Source organism: Schistocerca piceifrons, chromosome X (assembly GCF_021461385.2).
Source record: "Schistocerca piceifrons isolate TAMUIC-IGC-003096 chromosome X, iqSchPice1.1, whole genome shotgun sequence".
Classification (NCBI taxonomy): Eukaryota; Metazoa; Arthropoda; class Insecta; order Orthoptera; family Acrididae; genus Schistocerca; species Schistocerca piceifrons.
The window spans coordinates 687655487-687664584 of record NC_060149.1 but is presented as its reverse complement, the minus strand read 5'-3'; the positions used below and the strand labels follow the sequence as shown (position 1 = coordinate 687664584).

General features: G+C 26.5%; 1 pseudogene; it reads left to right on the top strand.

Moving 5' to 3' along the window:
* The first annotated feature begins 93 nt into the window (after window positions 1–93).
* On the top strand, window positions 94–8327 carry LOC124723007 (annotated as a pseudogene).
* Window positions 8328–9098: the final 771 nt, after the last annotated feature.

Here is a 9098-nt window from a genome sequence, read left to right as displayed (position 1 = left end):
TTTACTTTAAATATTTGAATCTTTTATGTTTTCTTAGTTTTATAAATTTTTAAATATCTGATTTTGTTTCCAAAACTTTTATTCTTGCTCATTTATTCACTTTTTCTTTGCATTATATGTAAGTTTTGTTAAACTAAAAGTTCTATTTTGCAGTAATTTGATTTAATTATCAAGTGATTTTGGATTTAGTAATTGATTTAGTATCGGCATAATTCGTTCCAGCAGCCGCGGTTGTACGATTGATACAAGTGAATATATTTGGTTAAAACAGTTGTTATTTTTAGGGTTAAAATATAAATTTGTAAGGTGAAATGTTAAAATTTATTTATAGCTCTTTTTAAGCATCTGTGAAATTTAAATAATAAACTAGTATTAGATACATTATTATTTTAAATGTTAATTGTATTTACCAGCGTACTATTAGTTAAGGTCTTTAAACCCAAAGAATTTGGCGGTATCTCAATCCATTCAGAGGAACCTACCCCATAATTGATAATACATGATTTACTCTACTTAATTTATTTGTTTGTATATCTCCATTATCAGAGGTTCTTTTTAGAGTTATAATTCTCAAGATTTATAATTATAAAATATTTCAGGTCAAGGTGCAGCTTATAGTTAAGAGGAGGTGGGTTACAATAGATTTTTGTTTATAACGTATTTGATAGTGAAATACTACTAATGAAGATAGATTTGATAGTAATATAACTTATTTAATTTAACTGATATTGGCTCAGAGGTGTGTGCACATCGCCCATTGCTCTCATTATTCTATTTCATTATTCTATTTCATTATTTTAATTTAGTTTCAATTTAGATGAGATGAGTCGTAACATAGTAGATGTACTGGAAAGTGTATCTAGGAAGAGTTTCAAGATATAACTTATTAGTACACTGAAAATTTTTCTGTGCAAATCAGGATATCTTGATTATTTATTTTATTATATTTATTTTTTGTTGTTTAATTATTCAATAAAAATAATTTTGTCGAATTTTGTCTTAGTATATTTTGTAGAATTGATTTTTTAGATAATAGTTTATTGGTAATGTAATTGTTTTATGAAATATTATTTTAAATTTTTAAAAGTAGATTTTATTTATTGTACCTTTTGTAACAGGGTTTATCAAAATTTTAGTATTTACTTTACTTGTCTGGATTTGGGTTGATTTATAAATAATTTATACTTAATGTGTCATAATTGTTAATAAATTATTTATAGAAATGAGATGTCAATCGTTTCCCAAGAGATTTAATTTCTCAAGAAATAATTCAATTTTTTCAAGTTAATAGTTTTTATTTAATTTTTTAGGTATAAATATTAACTTATTTATTCCTTAAGGGATAAGCTATGAAGTTAATAACTTTTAATTTGTTTTATAAAATATAGTAGTAAGCTTTAAACCAGCTATCTCTAAGATTACGTTTTAGTTCATTATTTTTTATTTTGGTTTTGTAAGTATTTTAGGTTTTTTATTAAGATTATTTATTTAATTTTAAAATTTTTGTAATAATGATAGAATTAGTATATTTATTTGTATATAATTTTTACCTTGTGATTTTTATTACAGGGAAGTAGGCAAAATTGATTTCCTCCTGTTTATCAAAATCATGTCCTCTTGAAAATACTTTGAGGTCTGGCCTGCTCACTGAGCAGATTTTTAAAGAGCCGCGGTATTTTGAGTGTACAAAGGTAGCATAATCATTAGTCTCTTAATTAGTGGCTGGAATGAATGGCTTGACGAGAAATCACCTGTCTCTAAATAAAATTTTGAATTTAACTTTTGAGTCAAAAGGCTTAAATTTTTCTTTAGGATGAGAAGAACCTATAGAGCTTAACATTTTATTTTTATATAGTATTTTGTTTGTCTTTTAATTTTTAATGATGATGTTTTGTTGGGGTGACATGAGGAATAAATAAACTCTTCATTATTATATCTTTAATTTATGTTTGTTGTTTTGATCTATAATTTATGATCATAAGATTAAGTTACCTTAGGGATAACAGCGTAATAGTTTTTGAGAGCTCATTTCGACAAAGCAGATTGCGACCTCGATGTTGGATTAAGAAAAGTTTTGGGTGCAGTAGCCCAGTAATTAGGTCTGTTCGACCTTTAAATTCTTACATGATCTGAGTTCAGACCGGCGTGAGGCAGGTCGGTGTCTATCCTAAGATTATTAATTCATATTAGTACGAAATGACCATATGGTTGAAATATTTTTTATTTTATTGATTAATACTTATTAAATTACTGTTTTGACAGATTAATGTGTTCAATTTAGAATTCATTTATGTAGATTTTTTCTACGAATAGTATTGATACTTTATGATTTATTTATGTTTATTTTGTATTTTCTTTTATTAGTTATTTGTGTTTTAATTAGTGTTGCTTTTTTAACTTTATTAGAGCGTAAGGTTTTAGGTTACATCCAAATTTGAAAGGGTCCAAATAAAGTAGGTTTTGCAGGAATTCCTCAACCCTTTAGTGATGCTATTAAGTTAATTTGTAAGGAGCAGCCAATTCCTATCATATCTAATTATTTACTTTATTATTTTTCTCCTGTTTTTAATTTAATAATTTCCTTGGCTGTTTGAGAGATTTTCCGTTACTTAACTTATATATGTTCTTTTTCTTATGGATTTTTGTTTTCTTTATGTTGTACTAGATTAGGTGTTTATACTGTTATAATTAATGGTTGGTCTTCTAATTCAAATTATTCATTACCAGGTTCTCTTCGTTCTGTTGCTCAAACAATTTCATACGACATTAGTTTGGCTTTAATTTTATTATCTTTAATTATTATAATTCGTACTTTTAACATGTTAGATTTTATAAATTATCAGCTTTATTGTTGATTTACTATTATTTCTTTTCCTTTAGCTTTAGCTTGTTTTGCTTCTTGTTTACCTGAAACTAATCGTACTCCTTTTGACTTTGCCAAAGGTGAATCTGAGTTAGTTTCAGGTTTTAATATTGAATATGGTGCAGGCGGGTTTACTTTAATTTTTTTAGCTGAGTATACTAGAATTTTTTATAAGAATATTATTAGATTTAATTTTTCTAGGTGGTGACTTTTATTCTTTTATATTTTTTATTAAGCTTGCTGTTATGCCCTTTGGTTTTATTTGAGTTCGGGGGACATTACCACGTTTTCGTTATGATGAGTTAATGTACTTAGCTTGAAAAAGTTTTTTGCCTTTATCTTTAAATTTATCTTTTCTTTGTTGGTTTAACGATTTTATTTATTTCATTTATTTAGTGAAATTTCTTAAGAAAAGTTAATAGAAGAGTTAAACTTCTAGTTTTATGTTTTCAAAGCATATGCTTTTCCTAAGCTAATTAACTTATTATTCCTTAATTAGTTTATCTCATGCGTTAGCAACATGCACATTAATTAAGAAGTATGTAAAGTAGATAATTGTTAAGATTTGTCCTGTTATAATGTAAGGTTCTTCAACAGGTCGTTTACCAATTCATGTTAATAAGCATACAACAACTACTATAATTCAAAATAAAATCTGATTAATGGGATGGAATTGAACACCTCAGAATGGTGTTTTAATATAAAATGGTAAAATTATTAAGATTCTAAATGATAGGAATAATGCTTATTAGGGATTGATCGTAGAGTTGTGTATGCAAATAAGAAATATCATTCTGGTTGAATATGGACGGGGGTTACTAACGGGTTAGCAGGTACAAAATTATCTGGATCCCCTAGGAGGTAAGGATTAATTAAGCACAATATAATTAATAATGATGTTATTAATACAAATGCGATAGAGTCCTTGAAAGTAAAGTATGGGTGAAATGGGATTTTTTCAATATCTCCATTTAGGCGTAAGGGGTTATTAGACCCTGTTTGGTGGAGGAAGAATAAATGAATTGCTGCCATTGCAGCAATAATAAACGGTAGTACAAAATAGAATGTAAAGAATCGATTTAATGTTGCATTATCAACAGCAAACCCTCCTCATACTCATTGAACTAAATCTGTTCCTAAATATGGAATTGCTGATAATAAATTAGTAATTATTGTCGCACCTCAGAATGATATTTGACCTCAAGGTAAAACGTATCCTATAAATGCAGTTGCTATAACTAAGAATAGGATTACTGTACCAATTATTCAGGTGTGTATGTATATGTAAGATCCGTAGTAAATTCCTCATCCAACTTGTAAATAAATACAAATAAAAAATATAGAAGCTCCATTTGCATGTAAGGTTCGAATAATTCAGCCATTATTTACGTCTCGGCAGATGTCAACTACACTACTAAATGCTATTTCAATATTTGATGTATAATGTATAGCTAAAAATAGTCCAGTTACAATTTGAATTACCAAACATAACCCTAGTAGGGACCCAAAATTTCATCAAGATGAAATATTTGTTGGTGCAGGTAAATCAACTAAAGAGTTATTAATGATTTTAATTAAAGGATGTCTTAATCGTAAGGGTTTATTCATTAGTAAATTATCTTATTTTACGAATAGGCTCCTGGATAATATTGGTGATTTTAACAACTGCTAATAGTGCTAAAAGTAAATAAATTATTATTATTATTGTGATAACGAATGTTGGTCTATTATATAGTTTATCTATAGATATTGTTATTTCTTGATAATTGATTCAATTATCAATATTTATAGTTTCAGTATTTTTGAAAAAGTCTATAAATATTGTTATATCTAAAATAATTAATGTTGATATGATAAATATTCATATTGTTAAGGTAATAATTATCGTAATTGATTTAGGTTGAAATATTTCGTTTGATGCAATTCTCGTAATATAAATAAATAGAACTAATATACCACCTAGAAACGTTAAAAATAAAATATATGATAATCAATATCTTTCCATTATTGTTCCTGTTATTAGTCCAACTAGAAAAGTTTGTAGGATAATGAAAAGCATTATTAATATTGGGTGTCTTATTTTAATAAAGTTCATATTTATTACGTTTGATAGTGCTATGATTATTATTTTGATCATTTCAAGGGTTAGTTTATTAAAAATATCGGTTTTGGGGACCGATGATGGAAAGCTTTTTCACCTCTGAAGTTTTAAAAGTGGGGGCTGGACTTATTTCCGGTTTACAAGACCGGCGTTTTTTTTAAACTATTAAAACTAATGTTTATATTCTCTGTCTTTATTGTTCTTTCTTTATTTATATTGGTTATTGTTTTTCTTATTGAGTTTGATTATGATTATTTTTTTCCTGTTATTTTTTTGGTTTTTTCTGTTTGTGAAGGTGCTTTAGGTCTTTCTATTTTAGTTTCAATAATTCGTTCTCATGGGAATGATTTTTTTAATTCTTTTGGTTTATCTTTATGTTAAAGTATTTATTTATAACAATTTTTTTGATCCCTCTTTGTTTGGTTATTAATTGTTGATGGTTGGTTCATTCTTTAATGTCTCTGTCTAGTTTTGTTTTTATGATTTGTGTTTATTCATATGCAGATTTGAATATGATTAGATATTATTTTGGTATTGATTGTTTTTCTTTTAGTTTGATTTTGCTTAGTTTTTGAATTTGTTCTTTAATAATTACTGCTAGAGGTTCAGTTTATTTAAGTTCTTATCAGTCTAATTTTTTTGTCTTTATAGTCTTAATTTTAATGAATTTGCTTTATTGTTCGTTTGCTAGATTGAGTCTTCTTTCTTTTTATACTTTTTTTGAGGCTTGATTAGTTCCTACTTTACTTTTGATATTGGGTTGAGGCTATCAACCTGAACGTTTACAGGCTGGTGTTTATTTAATTTTTTATACCCTGGTTGCTAGATAGCCTTTATTATTACTGTTATTTAGGGTTTATGATTTTTCTAATACTTTATATTTTCCTTTATTGGTTGATATGGGTTCTTATTATTTTATATTTTATGTGTTTATAATTCTTGCTTTTTTAGTTAAGATGCCAATATTTTTGGTTCATTTATGGCTTCCTAAGGCTCATGTTGAGGCCCCTACTTCAGGTAGAATGATTCTTGCTAGTGTTTTATTAAAGTTAGGTGGTTATGGTATTTTTCGTGTTATGAAGGTTATTTCTTATTTGGGTTTAAAGTTTCATTATTTTTGATTGTCTTTAGGTTTATCTGGTGGGGTTATTTTTAGATTTATTTGTTTTCGTCATGTTGATTTAGAATCTTTAATTGCATATTCTTCTGTTGCTAATATAAGAATGGTTATTGGAGGATTGATGACTATGAATTGATGAGGTTGTATAGGTTCGCTTTCTTTAATGGTTGGTCATGGTTTGTGTTCTTCTGGTTTATTTTGTTTATCTAATACTATTTATGAGCGTTTAGGTAGACGAAGATTATTAATTAACAAGGGTATAATTAATTTGATACCAAGAATGGCTTTATGATGATTCCTTTTGAGATCATCTAATATAGCTGCTCCTCCTTCTTTAAATTTGGTAGGTGAACTTAGATTATTAAATAGAATTATGTCTTGATCTTCTTTTAGATTTTTGCTTTAATTTTTTTGTCTTTTTTTAGAGCTGTTTATACTTTATATATGTATTCTTATTCTCAGCATGGTAAATATTATTCTGGTGTTTATACTTGTTCTCTTGGTTATTTTCGTGAATATCATCTTTTACTTTTCCATTGATTGCCTTTAAATATTCTTTGTTTAAAGGGAGAGTATTTTTTTTGTTTACGTTGCTTAAGTATTTTAATTAAAAATGTTGTTTTGTGGAATCAATGATATGAATTTTTCATCTTAGGCCTTGAATTTGTTTCCTATTTGTTCTTTGAGTTTTTTTCTTTATTTTTTTCTAGAACTATAATTTATATTTTGGGTATTTATTATTTAATAATTGATTATAGAGTTTTTGTTGAATGAGAACTTTTTAATTTAAATGGATCTATGGTTGTTATGACTTTAATTTTGGATTGAATGTCTCTTATTTTTATGTCTTTTGTTATGTATATTTCTTCTTTGTTTATTTATTATAGAGAGGATTATATATCGGGAGAAAAAAATATAAATCGTTTTATTGTTATTGTTTTAATATTTATTCTTTCTATAGGTTTTTTAATTATTAGTCCTAATTTGATTAGAATACTATTGGGATGGGATGGTTTAGGTTTAGTATCTTATTGTTTAGTTATTTACTATCAAAATGTGAAAACTTATAGTGCGGGTATGTTAACTGCACTTTCTAATCTTATTGGTATGTTGCTATTTTAATTTCTATTGCATGAATATTGAATTTTGGTGGTTGAAATTATATTTATTATTCTGATTTTATTTCTAATTCTTTTGAAATAAAGCTTATTACTATATTAATTGTTTGAGCAGCTATAACTAAAAGAGCACAAATTCCCTTTTCTTCTTGACTTCCTGCTGCTATGGCTGCTCCTACTCCTGTTTCTGCTTTGGTTCATTCTTCTACTCTTGTTACTGCTGCGGTTTATTTATTAATTCGTTTCAGACCAATATTAGATACTTATAATTGTGGTTGATTCTTACTTTTAATTGGTTGTATAACTATATTTATGGCTGGTTTGGGAGCAAATTTTGAATTTGATTTGAATAAAATTATTGCTCTTTCTACTTTAAGACAACTTGGTTTAATAATAAGAATTTTGGCTATGGGTTACCCAAAACTTGCATATTTTCATTTATTATCTCATGCTTTATTTAAGGCTTTATTGTTTATGTGTGCAGGTTTAATAATTCATAATTTAAAGGATTCTCAGGATATTCGTTTTATAGGTTCAATTGTTAATTTTATACCTTTAACTTCAGTTTGTTTTAATGTTTCTAGTTTGTCTTTGTGTGGTATACCATTTTTCGCAGGTTTTTATTCAAAGGATTTAATTCTTGAAATGGTTTGTTTAAGATGAATTAATTGTTTGATTTTTTTTCTTTATTTCTTTTCTACTGGTTTAACTGCTTCTTATTCTTTTCGTCTTTTTTATTATTCAGTATCTGGTGATAATAATTTTTATACTAGATTTTCTTTTGATGATAAGGGTTATTATATTTCGTTTGGTATAATGGGTTTATTGTTTGTTGCTGTTTTTGGTGGTAGTCTTTTGTCTTGGTTAATTTTTCCTGTTCCTCATGTGATTGCCTTGCCTTATTATTTAAAGTTTTTAACTATTACTGTAGTTGTTTTGGGTGCTTATTTGGGTTATCTTATTTCTAATTTTGATTTTTCTCAAAATTTATTTTCTTTAAGTATACTTTCTTTTGTCAGATTTGCTGGTTCCATGTGGTTTATACCTTTTCTTTCAACTAAGTTTATTAGATATGTTCCTTTAAAATTGGGTTATTATTCATCTAAATCATTTGATTATGGTTGAGGTGAATTATTTGTTTGTCAAGGATTGTGTAGTCTATTTATTTATTTAATTAGTTATATACAAGGTTGATATGATTCTAATTTTAAGATTTATCTTTTAACTTTTATCATTTGAATATTTATTTTGGTGGTATTATTTTCCATTTACTTAAATAGATTATAATTAGAGCGTGACACTGAAGATGTTAAGGAAGTATTTTTACTTTTAGGTATTTATAAATATACATATATTATTTTTACAGTGAAAATTTAATGTTTTATTGAAACTATATAAACTTTAGAAATGTTAATAAAGTTTAACCGCTAATATAAAAAGTTAGCAGCTTTCATATTGGCTTTACATTTCCTTAATTGGAACTTTAGAGTTCAATTATATTATTAACAGTAATACGCCTCTTTTTGGCTTCAATTAATAAGAATAAGGGTATTTTATTTACCAACCTTCCAGGTCGAAACTGACTGCAATATTTCGCTTCTTATTCCATTTAAGGTTGATTGATTATATCAATACTTTTTGAATTCAACCCAAATGTTATAGTTAACTACAACCCTTTATTCTGCTCATTGTAAGGCTCCTTGATTTCATTCATGGTATAGTCCACCTAGTAACAATATATTAAAAAATATTGTTGATACTGTTCAGATTATAATGTCTGAAGTTTTAAAAATAATTACAATTGGAAGGATTAGTGCGATTTCTACATCAAAAATTAAGAAAATTACTGCAATTAAGAAGAATCGAAGTGAGAATGGTATTAGTGCTGATCTTTTT